Genomic DNA, 14,956 nt, shown 5'->3' with positions numbered 1-14,956 from the left:
CATAAGAAAATGAAAAACAGAATTGAATCTACTGTATCGTCCTTTGTTTTAACTCTGCAACTAAACATTCTATTGAACTCTTTAATATACTGCCTACACCCCCAGGGCCAGACACTTTATTTATGGTCAAGATCCTTCCTCACTAGAGAACTCAACTACATCCTCACATCTGCTTAAAGTCCATTACACCCCCCCCCCCCCCCCCCCAGTGCCTCGGCCTCAGCTTCCTCCAGCTCTAAATAATGAATGGGAATCAGTTGTGCTCGTGCCGTACGCGCCCAGCCAGAGCAAAGATCCGACCTGAAGATTATACCCCAAAGCCTGCTGGTGTGCCCTGACCCGAGCATGACTCCATCAATTCACACATGACAACCGCGATCCATTGTGAGAAAAGGGCAGAATACGTGTTAGGGTGTAGTCAGGTCAGAAGAGGTTATGAGGTGACCACATGATGAGTCAACACCTTTGCATTTCAGGTCAGTGCTGATGCTTGGCGATAAGCGTAAAAAAGACAGATGTCGCTGACCCCCTCGTGGATTTGTCACGGTGTGACCTAAAAAGCTCTCTTCGCCCTCATGCAAAAATAATCACGCCTGGAGGGGGAATCTCAAACTTTAACATGTTTATTTAAAGATTTGTTCTGGAAAAGAGCTTCCTGGAATGTAGAGAATAGGGGAGAACACGAGATCAAGCTAAGACGCTTGAATATGCACAGTCAGGAGTGAAAGGGGAAAGTTGAACGTGACAGAGATATCCACGAGACAGTATGTGAGGTCATTTAAAAACATCCTCCAAATGTCAGCGTTTCTTCCGCTATAGTGCTTCAAAGCACTTCAAGAGTGCATTTGTGAATGAAAGCAGTGACATTCATTCATACCATGAAGGCCATGCTTAAAGTACCATGAAAGAATGACTTAGGTCCATAGTGAGATTTAAACTTTAAAATGTCTCGTAGATGTTTTTCACCATGTTCAGTAGCTTGTCACAAATACCTTATCTAGTGTTCACTCTTGGTTTTGAAAGGAAGCATGGATTGATGTAATGAAGGCCTTGCCTAAAGTGCCATGGAAGTATGAATTGTGAAATGTAAACTTTCATGTCCTATAGATTTCCCCCCATGTCCAGTAACTTATGACACATGCAGTATCTTGTGCTCACTCTTGGTTGTTAAATGCATACAGTTCCATGAAAGTTAAGGTTAGGTACATTGGGAGATTCCTGTCTCACAGCTTTTCTCCTCCACACTCTGCTCAGTAACATCGATAAATGATAATACATTGAGGTGGTGCTTATATTTGTCCTGTTACAAGTGTGTCATGGAAATGTGTTTCTTGCATACTCCAACTCCCCCTGAGAGACCCGCAGGGAGTGGGGTTACGGTCAGGGTCCCTATTGCCCCTGGAGCAATTTTGGGTTAGGTGCATTGCTCAAGGGCCCAGTGACAGATTTTTCACCTTGTTGGCTCCAGGATTCAAACCAGAGACCTTACCCAAAACTCTAAACCTCAAGGCGACCTGCAGTCGCCTACAGTGCTTTCTCTTGGTTCTTAACTAACATCTTCATTTCACACAGTGGGAATATTTATTGACTTCCTAGTTTATTATCTGAAAGCCAGAGAGCCTAGGTGGTGTAGTGAATATGTTTGTGCATCAGACACATTTCCCTGTTCCTGCTGTTGTTGTTTTGTTTCATGCGTGGACTGTTTCTCATTTCTCAAGGTCACTCCAAGTGTTGAGATAAAGAAGAAAAAGCATATCTCCTCTCACCGACCCAGTCTGTAAATGTGAATGTTTTTCCCTCCATTATTCATTCACGCTTGAGTTTCCACCGTCCTACATGTCTCTCACCAATGATCTACTGCGCTCTTCCGGCAAACACCTGCAAATATATTTCCGTACCCTTATTGTGGCAATTCTCCAAAACTGATGTTCAATTATGCTTCAATAGTTTTGGTTATTCGAGGAGAGATTCTGCTGCAGCTAATGTGCCTTAAGGGTGAAAAGTGTGTGTGTGTGTGTGTGTGTGTGTGTGTGTGTGTGTGTGTGTGTGTGTGTGTGTGTCTCAATGCCTTTGCGTTGTGTATATGTTCCAACAGATAAACACTATGACAGCTTGTACAATGCTGGTCCCTTTCCTGAGATAAGGTATGCTGATGGCAGCAGGGATTAAGGGTTCTTAACAGCTTCTACCCCCAAGCCATAAGACTCCTGAACATCTAACCAAATGGCTACCCAGAATATTTGCATAGCCCCCCCCCCCCCCCCCCCCCCCATACTTACCTAAGACCCCGCACATTGATTCTGGACCGGTACCCCATGTTTAAAGCCTCTCTACTGATATTTTACTGCTGCTCTTGAATTATTTGTTAATTTTATTTGTATTACATTTTTTTACTTATCTTTTTTTACTGAACACTTATTTTTGGTTAAGGGCTTGTAAGTAAGCATTTCACTGTAAGGTTGTATTTGGCGCATGTGACACAACATTTGATTTGATTATTAAAAAGTATATTTGCTGCCTTTGTTCTTCACACCTTCCTCTACTGATGCATTCTCTTCATTCTTTTTCTCCCTCTTCATTTTCTCCTCCCTTTCTTTCTCTCTCTCTGTTTCTCTTTGGTGTGCAAACACTAGCGGAATGGATTTTCACAGGCATCATAAAACTTTCAGCTCAGCTACTGTCTCTGAACTCAAAATGACGGCAGTTTGCTAATGGGAGGCTCTTGAGATTTATCCCAGAGATGTGATTGTTAATGGTGTATATTAAGGGTTGAGATTAGCCTGAGATAATGTGTTATCACAGTCCCTTTTACTATAAGCCTTATTATCAGTTTACTGTTTCTTTATGGGACCCCAACTCTATAGGACATTTTCTACCACATTCTCTGTGTTGACGGCATTTCTCTAAGTTGTTTTTCAAGAGGGTAGAGATGGTTCTTCTTTTTGAATTTGAAAGACTTTTTATTCCAGCATCTCACAATGTGATCAGCTATAAGTCAGCCTTTTCCCCGCAATTATTCACTTATTTCCCTTTCAGTTGGTAATTGCATGACCTTTTCACATGAACTCTTTTCATCTGTCTCTTTTTAAGATCTCTGGCCCAACAGTCTCTCTACTTTCCAGTACCGTCTAGCATAGCAATGATGGTAGGGCATAACCCAATTCATGCTCATTGCGGTTTGCCTCTGCCAACCGAATCTCAGTCGCTATGTTCTCATCTCTCATTTTCCTGTGTCGTCCAGAGGTCTCAGCATCGATTCAAACAGTAGATTCATTGGGTCTTGGATCTGGTGTTTGGACCCATATTGCATCCGTCATTCCCTTGCGGTCTGGCTAAGAACAAAAATGACTAACATTAACGCAAACGATAGCTGTAGAAATGTTTCATAGTGGGTTCAGACATTGTGTTCAGACTAATAATGTTAATAATGTTTAAGCATATCAATCAGAGGAAAGATCATGTTTAGAGCCTGTAGGCTTGATCTTGCCTCGGGGTCTTCAGCTAAGAACTGAACTGTTTTCTCACATCTCTCTCTCACAGTTGCAATGTCAGATAAATTTGTTCCTTTTTGTTAATCCCACTTCTGTCACCAACAACCTGACCATGTCCAAATTTTGGGCCCCGGTGGAATTTTTGACAGGGTTTTACCAGTTTTTCTCCCTGGCTAGTCTATTAAGTGTCTTTGTTATTCAATCACACAGTTAATATCTCTTTGGTGTGGTCAGCAGCCAGCCAAGTCAGCTTCAAGAGACAAAGAGAGACCTCAGTCTGTGAGCGTGCTATGTAAGATAGATCACCAACCTTTAGTTTCGCTGCTAGAACTATACAGGAATAGGACCTCTGAGTCAGTTGCTCTCATGAACGCCCCAGGCTTTTTCTCTTCTGTTTTGTGTGTTACGACAGACTGAGGTGAATTGGTTGGGAGTTTGGTCTCACTCTCGGCTTTGAAGCACTGGGATTTTTCCTCTCTCCCCAGAGCCTGGTCTCCACACATTGCCTCTGTACACCAACCACTTATTTGTTCTGCTTTACAAGCAGCCATCTGGCAAAGCCTCACAACAATGCCTAATGCGATTTCTGGTCACTGACTTTTTTTTTTTACTGTTAATTTGATGTTCGTGGAGGAACATGCACATTGTTTTCCCCTCCCTGTCGCACCTCTCTGAAATTGATTTAGTTATAAAAAAAAAGCTACTCGCTTTATGTCAGTGCAGATGGAACTTGGTCAAAACGCTGTTGGGGTTTGAATTCTGAGAAGAAAACATTATGTATTCTGGTATTTCCCTGGACTGCTACATATACACAACCGGTCAAAAGTTTTAGAACACCTACTCATTCAAGGGTTTTTCTTCATTTTTACTATTTTCTACATTGTAGAATAATAATGAAGACATCAAAACTATGAAATAACACATATGGAATCATGTTGTAACCAAACAAGTGTTGAATAAATAAAAATATATATTTTAATTGAGATTCTTCAAAAAGCCACCCTTTGCCTTGATGACAGCTTTGCACACTTTTGACATTCTCTCAACATTCTCTTCATGAGGAATGCATTTAAATTAACAAGTGTGCCTTCTTTAAAGTTAATTTGTTGAATGTCTTTCCTTCTCAATGCATTTGAGCCAATCAGTTGTGTAAGGTAGGGGGGTAAACAGAAGATAGCCCTATTTGGTAAAATACCAATTCCATATTATGGCAAGAACAGCTCAAATAAACAAAGAGAAATGACAGTCCATCATTACTTTAAGACATGAAGGCCAGTCAAAACTGAAAATTTCAAGAACTTTGAAAGTTTCTTCAAGTGTGGTCGCAACAACCATCAAACACTATCATGAAACGGTCTCTTATGAGGACCGCCACTGGAATGGAAGACCCAGAGTTACCTCTGCTGCAGAGGATAAGTTCATTAGAGTTACCAGCCTCAGAAATTGCAGCCCAAATAAATGCTTCACAGAGTTCAAGTAACATACACATCTCAACATCAACTGTTCAGAAGAGACTGCGTGAATCAGGCCTTCATGGTTGAGTTGCTGCAAAGAAACCACTACTAAAGGACACCAATAATAGACAAGACTTTCTTGGGCCCAGAAAAGGACTTTAGACTGGTGGAAATTTGTCCTTTGGTCTGGAGTCCAAACTGAAGATTTTTGGTTCCAACCGCCATGTGTTTATGAGACGTGGTGTGGGTGAACGGATGATCTCAGCCTGAGTATTTCCCACTGTAAAGTATGGAGGAGGTGTTATGGTGTGGGGTGCTTTGCTGATGACACTGTCTGTGATTTATTTGACTTCCCTATTTAAATACAGGTTACATAATAAAGTTAAACATTTCATTATTTAGAATTCAAGGTGCACTTAACCAACATGGCTACCACAGCATTCTGCAGCGATACACCCTCCCATCTGGTTTGGGCTTAGTGGGACTATCATTTGTTTTTCAACAGGACAATGACCCAGCACATCTCCAGGCTCTATAAGGGCTATTTTACCAAGAAGGAGAGTGATGTAGTGCGGCATCACATGACCTGGCCTCCACAATCCCCCGACCTCAACCAAGTTGAGATGGTTTGACATGAGTCGGACTGCAGAGTGGAGGAAAAGCAGCCAACAAGTGCTCAGCATATGAGGGAACTCTTACAAGACTGCTGGTAAAGCATTCCAGGTAAAGCTGGTTGAGAGAATACCAATAGTGTGCAAAGCTGTCATTAAGTCAAAGGGTGGCTATTTGCAGAATCTCAAATATAAAATATATTTAGATTTGATTAACACTTTTTGGTTGCAACATCATTCCATATGTTTTGAATAGTAAAAATAAAGAAAAACCATTGAATGAGTAGGTGTTCTAAAAAAATCGGTAGTGTACATGTTACATATTAGGCAATCTGCAGTATATGGTACATGGCTTTAGTGTTTATGAATAATCTCTACATGAATCTTCAAACAAGATTTGGCCTCACTCTGTCTTTCTTTTTTACTGTATATTACCCCTCTGTGTTTACTATAACACAACAATATTACTTAGTGCTTAGATATTAATATCTTTCACTGTAGGTGTATTGTATTCTGAAGCAACTGCCTTTCATTGCTTGGAAAATAAAGTTATTGGATTGAAGCGCCAAGTAAATTAAAGTTTAACTATAGGATATGAGAGAAGTTTGATCTTGCCTCAAAATGTGTGCAATTGGAATGGTTGATTAAACTGCTTCAAGCACTAACTTCTTTACTATGGTGAAAGCATTTCATCACTATCCACACTACCTCAGGGTTTCTTCCTCAATGCAGGTAGACACAACAACAGCAGACAGTGCAACTACTGCAGTACCTAACCCCCTCTGATAGTCAAGGAATATTTCAGACTGCTGCCATCTTACATCAACATGTCAAAACCCCATTCGTTTCAGATGCTAGGGAAGCGTTGTTATATTTCATAAACTGCTTCTCCAACAACAAGAGTGAGTATTACCGCTCTACTGTGCTGCTGAAGAAGCTTCAATTACGTTGAGTCTTTTTCTCAGACTCTCCATTGACTTGCAACAGTGCCTCTGGCTCTCTGTCTCATAACCTCATAACATTTTCTCCAGACCAGAAGATAGACATAAACACCTAAGGACTAAACACCAGATAAACAACTATCTCGGTGGACAGGTGCTGATGAGGAAATTACTGAATAAAAAATAAGGAAGGAAGGAAGAGAAGCACCTATTGTATGGTGGTGTAGCCAGGTTTAAACACTGCAATTGCATGCTAATTTTGAGTACAGCATCCTTCCCTGCAGACACTCATGAATATGTAGTCATTCTAGGTTTTGGAATAAAAAAAAGGTGCCTCAGTAATCAGACTAACTCTAGGAGGTATATGCGTTATGGTTTGGAGGTTTGATTGTCTGTGACACTCTCACACCAGAGCTTTAGTACTTGAGGATAGAACTAAGCGGTGAACAGTAAAATGGATGCATAGCCTACATACAATACCACACAGCAACTAGCTATCTCTTCAATTTAAACTTGACAAGCCACTCAGGCAGGCAGCATTCTGTGTCTGGGCTGTAATGAGGACTGCCACAGGAATAGAAGACCCAGAGAAGACTTTAACAATATAACATGGCCCTTGGGATCTCCCTAGTGCTCGGAGGCCCGTTCCACATCATATTCTCCTCTCCAATCAGTCATCAACCCCGTTCAATTTCCCAACTCTCTTTTAATATCCTGTAGAAGCTATCAGCACGCCCTCATGCAGTGTCTGTCTCTCTCGTTATTCTACTTTATATTCATCGTGACCGTCTCTCCCCGGCACCCAGGAAAGAACTGGAATGAAAAAAGATCTTATTGTAATTTCAATCGAAACTCTATTACTGGCGGAGCGGCACTACTCTCTGCCGACTACGCCATCAGGAGAAAAAAAACCTGAAGAGCCATAACATAAATTAATAATCTGTACCCATTTGTCTTTCCTCACTCATACTGTAAATTGCACCACACATCCGAAGGGAGTTACTGCTGAATGGGTGTGGACTTTTTTCAGTCTTCAGCCAGAAATCATTTGGTAATCACAGGAACATGGAAGCTATTCTTAGGCTCACGTGAACATGCACACACAATCAGTGAGAAATGTAGCCTGTAATTACAACCATAAAAAGTTATACATTTTAAAAACCAAGAAATTAACTGTTTTACACCTGCATTTTGAGCTGAAGGTCATTCATGTTTGCAGCCAATATCATATCATGTCACTTCTCTGGAGTTCAGAACAAGCTAAATCATACAACCTATTTTTTTACGGAGGTTCCTGCAACCGGATGGAAAGTATGTTCTGTCTGCACCGTGTAAGCCAACTTGACACACTGGAGTCAACATGGGCCAGCATCCCTGTGGAAAGCTTTCGAAACCTTTTAGAGTCCATGCCTCGGCGAATTGGGGTTAGTCTGAGGGCAAAAGAGGGTGGGAACTCAAAATTAGGAAGGTTTTCTTAACGTTTGGTACACTGTGTATAGCCAGTAGGCACCCAAATATATAAACACCACTGAAATATGAAAATGATCAATGAAATCCCCAGGTAGATGAGTCAGTAGTAGATCGCTAAACTGTATTTTATTTGGATGATAAACGTAGACCTACTTTGTTTTTATCAGGGAAAATTTGAAGAAATTATATTTTTAAAATGTCTCAAATTTGGATATGCGTGCCCACCTTTGTGCTCCAAGACGCGCAACCTTTTGGTTTTGAAGCATATAATGAGAATTTAAAGATTACTTGCAGGCAGTGGGGTCAGAAAAAAAAAATATATATTTTTTAGGGGGGCGGGAAATTATACTACCACCAAAAAGTGCAATTTGGTGAGGCAAAAGAGCATGTCTTCTGCAGAAGTAGAGCCCTATCTGTACACATGCCTGTTAGCTAACAGCTCATTCCCACTGCTAAATTATTCAAGCCTCCTGGATTCGGGGAACATCCACATGTTTTTGCATTCGTCATATTTCATGGTCGTATATTTAGTTTGTATGTTATAGGATCAAAGGCTCTCGAGCAGCCTAGATTCCTATAGTTACAAGGGTGAGCTAGCCAAGTACTGTAAGATGTACAATAACAGGGCTATTTCACACAACCGCTGTCTATAAGTCTGTATGTCTGTCTGTCTATACATTGAACTGCCTGTCTGTCTGTATTTCCCTCAGTCTAAACACATTTTTTTCATTTACAGATCAACAGATCCTATGAGAGGATTAATGATAACGTGGGATCTAAGACTGTGCTCAGTTATGTCTGTCTATCCAACAAGAGAAAGGTAAGACAAACTTCAAAAGACTGATTTTCAATAACACAGTAATGACTAAGACTTAGAAGAACTTAATTGCATTTAGTTGAGTTAAGTGGAACTGAATTGTTCATTGTCCATTCTCTGCTGCCACTGTTTGTTCTTTCTGATCAAATGAAATGTTAACACGAAGTGGTTAGATTGTAGACAAACTATAAAATTAAATAAATAAATGTTTTGAGTAAATCTTTTATTTTGTTGGATTTGACATTTTGAACATTGAGATATTAAATACATGATAGTGAACAAGAATAGAATATTAGGAGTGAAAGAGAATATGTTTTATGTCAGAAGTTAACTTCTTATGGGCGGTAGCGTCCCACCTGGCCAACATCCTGTGAAATTGCAGAGTGCGAAATTGAACATTCTTGAAAATATGTGTTATACATCAAAATAAAGCTTACCTTCTTGTTAATCCAGCCGCTGTGTCAGATTTCAAAAAAGGCTTTATGGCGAAAGCAAACCATGCAATTATCTAAGGACAGCGCCCCGCATACAAACACATTTCAACCAGGCAGGTGCGACACAAAGTCAGAAATAGCGATATAATTAATGCCTTAGCTTTGAAGATCTTCTTCTGTTGGCACTCCAAAATGTCCCAGAAACATCACAAATGCTCATTTTGTTTGATAATGTCCTTCTTTATGTCCTAAAAATGTCTATTTATTTGGCGCCTTTGATTCAGAAATACACCGGTTTCAACTCGCCCAACATGCCTACAAAGTATCTAATACGTTACCTGTAAACTTGGTCCAAACATTTCAAACAACGTTCCTAATCCAACCTCAGGTACCCTAAAACGTAAATAATCGCTAAAATTTAAGACGGGATAAACTGTTTCCAATACCGGATAAAAACAATGTGAAGCGCGCTCCAGTTCACTTGCACCCAAACAGTAGAGTCCACCTGGAGTGACACTTACAAAGAACAGCCCTACTTCTTAATTTCTCAAAAGAAAAACATCAAACAATTGCTAAAGACTGTTGACATCTAGTGGAAGCCATAGGAACTGCAACCAGGTTCCTAATAATAAAGGTATTCCATAGCAAACAATTCGAAAATCCTATGACCTCAATTTATTTCCCCTGGATGGTGTGTCTTCAGGCCTGCCATATCAGTTCTGTTATACTCACAGAGATTATTTTAAAAGTTTTAGAAACTGTGGAGTGTTTGCTATCCAAATCTACCAATTATATGCATATCCTAGCTGATGGGCCTGAGTAACAGGCAGTTTACTTTGGGCACACTTTTCATCCGGAGGTGAAAATACTGCCCCCTACCCAAGAGAGGTTAATGGTTCTCTGTAGAAAGCCAGATGGCATTGGAATGTGTTGGGGGATGGGAGGAGAGCACCGTTTTGATACAGGAATGATAGATGGACATCTGTGGATTAGGTGAAGGAGGGGTTGAGTTCAGGAGGTGAGGTCAGATCCACTGAAGGGAGTAATAAGGGTTTAGTATCCTGTTACTCTTTTCCTGTAGAACCATAAGATGTAAGTATTGAAGAGAAGGAGGAGTGTCTTAAGTGGGATATATATATCTGTGATGTGAGAAATGTTGGGTTGTCTGAATTACAGCTGTACAGATCCTTTGGGAAGAATTAAACTTGGTTAAAGCTTCTCTAGTGTCCGTGAGTTACTTACTCTGAAAAATAAGAACCTAACACTTTCAAGCATTGAACTGTTTTTGTCATTTGTGAGATGCCCAAAGTTCCAGCCTTATGCTGGAAGCTTGACTTAGAAATTAAATTCAAGATTGTTACCAAGCAAAACTTACTCATACTGTAGTTAAAGCCTCAGAACATTTACCATGACACAACACGGAGATGAGAAAGACCTGTTAGAAAGCCAAAACGTATTCAATACAGAGTATTGTTGGTGTGTAGTTAAATGCTAAAACAAAATAAATTTAAAAAAAAGTAGGAGCACCTTCTCTGAACAAAGATTATTTTCACTTTGGGAAGCAGACCATCTATTCCACATTATAACACAGGTGTCTCAATCTCTCCTGAACCTTTTTAAGGGTCATGTTACGGTCACTCAGTAGCAAACCATCCATGACTACATTTTATTCTGTTGGTAATGTGAAGGGAAAAGGGACCCAGCTGGCTTACTGGGCCTCCCGAAGAGAGTCAAATCAGTCCATAGATCTCTAGCGCTGACCCTGAAAATCCCTCCATGGAAAGAGAGGGTTTGTGGGATACTGAGCTGATGGACTAAACCCACGTCAGCATTGGCTCAGTAATACCTCGGTATGACCCTGTGAGTATTTCCCCACTGGCCAGCTGGACTTAGCGATAGAACCTACAGTGTAGTTGAAGGTAGAGTATGCACATTCAGCACATTTCCTAGGTTCAGGGATATAGGTTAACCAAGCCAAAGACACATGATATACGTGGACAGGCAACAGATTTGCTTCAAGGGCCTTATCATCTCCAATTGTAGTAGAAGCTAGTCACGAGATCCTATGATGTCCGGAAGCCCTCGTTAAGGGCCATGTTTTAGAGACAACCACTATGGACCTCTGGCTTCCACCGACCCACAATCCTCCACACTATCTTTTATCACATTATGGATTGATGACCCCAACTCTCTACTGGATAACCTGGGACTTGTTTTTCCCTCATTGTATTTGAGTGGCCAAGCATGACATCTGTGTATCTAGTGTGGGAAAATTAGGAAGACAGTTATCTCTGTCTGTTGAGATGAGGCAACCTTAAATCCCCATCACAATATATATGTGTATTTAATGCCTCAAGGGTGTTTTTTCTCCCACGTGAATATAGCATGACAAGTGATTGTTTTTCTCACAACGAGATTCTGTTAACATCATTGACTATATTCTCACGTGTTGTCTAAAGTAAAAAAGCCAGAGGCATGACTTTCTAAAAGCAGATAATAGATTTGATTGATGGTGCTGATATTAAACTTCAAGCTTTTAAAGAAGACACTCTTATGCATGTGCAGTCTCTTCTGCATGGGTTGACTCACCACCACAGCTAATAATGAAGAGTCTAGCCTTCTAGATATATAAATATAATTAATAGACATAGAATGAATAGACATTCTAGTTCTATGGTTGTAACTATAGTAGATTGATGTCCCAATTCACCGGAAATGAGCCTATTTATGTGTTTGCTATGGAGTTCTCACTCACAGACAGACCGCAATTGATCTGGGTTTGACATGATTTATCTGCTGTGAGGCATCATCTCCTCCTCTCCTCCCCTTGTTTGCGGTCATCAGATGGCCCAAGCACCATCAAAGAGCAGGCTTCAGCCACTCAGACAACACAGCAATGACTATCGCACTCCTCGCATGACAATTAGCTTGGTCGCTGGACTCCCACTGACTGGCTGACCATCAGCAGTTAACATGCAGAGGTTATCATGGAGACTGTTACCAACCTCGTTCCTCTTTGTTCCCGGGAGACGCATTGGTGATCAATTGCCAAGTGGATGCGGAGCAAAATCTTAATTACCTGGCTATGTTATATTTGATGATGTGAAAGTTATTGACGATGATGTGAGCTTTTACGTAAGCACAATCGAGAGCATCCTGGCGGGCTGTATCACCGCCTGGTACGGCAACTGCTCCGCCCTCAACCGTAAGGCTCTCCAGAGGGTAGTGAGGTCTGCACAACGCATCACCGGGGGCAAACTACCTGCCCTCCAGGACACCTACACCACCCGATGTCACAGGAAGGCCATAAAGATCATCAAGGACATCAACCACCCGAGCCACTGCCTGTTCACCCCGCTATCATCCAGAAGGCGAGGTCAGTACAGGTGCATCAAAGCTGGGACCGAGAGACTGAAAAACAGCTTCTATCTCAAGGCCATCAGACTGTTAAACAGCCACCACTAACATTGAGTGGCTGCTGCCAACACACTGACACTGACTCAACTCCAGCCACTTTAATAATGGGAATTGATGGGAAATGATGTAAATATATCACTAGCCACTTTAAACAATGCTACCTTATATAATGTTACTTACCCTACATTATTCATCTCATATGCATACGTATATACTGTACTCTATATCATCGACTGTATCCTTATGTAATACATGTATCACTAGCCACTTTAACTATGCCACTTTGTTTACATACTCATCTCATATGTATATACTGTACTCGATACCATCTACTGTATCTTGCCTATGCTGCTCTGTACCATCACTCATTCATATATCCTTATGTACATATTCTTTATCCCCTCACACTGTGTACAAGACAGTAGTTTGGAATTGTTAGTTAGATTACTTGTTGGTTATTACTGCATTGTCGGAACTAGAAGCACAAGCATTTCGCTACACTCGCATTAACATCTGCTAACCATGTGTATGTGACAAATAACATTTTATTTGATTTGATTTGATTTGAGCTCCCCTTGTGGAACTTAGTGCCTGTTAAAACTGATTCAGGAACAGATGGACATGCCCATATCCATATGGATCTACATAAAAAAAATCTCAGAATCTACTGAGAGATGGGTTATGAGAAGGCTTTTAGTACAGTTTAGTCAAATTGTTCTACATTTTGTAAGATAAATTATATTTGAATAGGGTTTATTCTTGAATATGTCACATGGCAAATCATATTTTCCATGCAGGAAGTTAAATCAGGTTGGTTTATGACTCATCTTTGGCAGTTAATTACGCCTTCCAATAAATGCAACAGTGATATAGTGGATATACTGAGTGCAGCTATACAACAAGCCCTCAATAGAGATAGGTTTTAACATGCAGTGTATTACAGTAAATATAAAGGAAGCCTGGTTGAAAAGGACTCGCTTAAATTATTATTGGAGAGTTGAGAAATGTTCAGTGTCTCCCTGTTCAGTGGTGAAGAAACATTGATCCACCCAGACCCTTCAAGGACTTCTAGCATTTCCACTTTCCCCTCTAAGTGGTGAGACAGAGAGAAAGGTTCTGACAGAATATTAAAAAAATGCATGGTGAAATGCATTTTCCACTCATAATAAATGCTGTTGCTTAATACGACATTATGGAAAATGATTAGACCTGACCTTACAAATTATACATTTCATGTGATAGGGCCTTAGAACTTAGGAGGAATAGAGGGGCCCCTTCGCCGTCCCTTGTCCCTCAGTGAGGGTAATGAATGGCAAGGTCAGGCCCCCCAAAAAAAAATGTATGAAAAAAAAAAGAGAAAAACTGGCACAGAATCCGCAATTTGTTTACTGACTCTTAATGAAAACCAATGTATCTAAATCACCACCTCGGAGGATTCCTAGTTAAAGCTTGGGAAACAGGGGTGGGGAAGATTCCTAGTTAAAACTGGGGAAAGAGGGTGTTATTTTTGTCATTGGCAAATGCACTGCTGTTTTTTCCAATTCAAATCTGTTGCAGGGAAAGAAAACAAAATCGTTTGGGCTGTGACACTATCCAAGTCACGCTTCCCATTCTCTTTTTTCTGTCTGGGTTTAGTAGTTTGCTATCATTCAAGCCAGGTGTTAGGTTAATGTCTTATTGCATTGAATCACAAAGAGAAAGCATATTTGAGCTATGTATGTCTCATTAATCAATACATCTATGGATTACTTTGAGAAAATAGGCCATGGTTCTATATAGTGGAAATGCTTTTTAGGCATATTTCTGTTTTGAGAGTAAATGAACTGTGATGAAAATGTCTGCTTTACTCCTTTAATTTACATAATTGTACTCAACACCTACTGTATATTTGTGTTCCTAATATGATTGAGTTTTACAGATCTTGCTCTGTTCTTGCTTTCTTGAGAGTCACATTTCAAATCAAATGTGCAGCAAAACATGAACATTTTCACTGAAAGTAGAGACGGTGTTATTCCTAGCATAGAATTAGGATTCCTACCACTGTGGTAACTAAGATCATTCCACAAAGACATGATTCTTAATTGCACAAATATTTGTTCTTGCGTCTGGGAAATAATACCAGAGGCAGATGACCACAGGATGAACCCAAGGTGGCTTATTGGTGGTCCTATATAAGATCTGTTTTTTCATAATCAGTTAGGCTGCTCGGCCCAACAATCAAGACTGTTGGGTGGACCAGTCTCATAATTGCAACAATTAATGTTCATATCATTTAGTTTTGTGTATGTCAAGAGGAGAACCCCAGGTGGCTGACATAACTT

Source organism: Oncorhynchus mykiss, chromosome 17, assembly GCF_057628025.1.
Source record: "Oncorhynchus mykiss isolate SJ-2025 chromosome 17, ASM5762802v1, whole genome shotgun sequence".
NCBI lineage: Eukaryota > Metazoa > Chordata > Actinopteri > Salmoniformes > Salmonidae > Oncorhynchus > Oncorhynchus mykiss.
The sequence above is the reverse complement of the archived record's forward strand: the minus strand, read 5'-3'. Positions refer to the sequence as shown.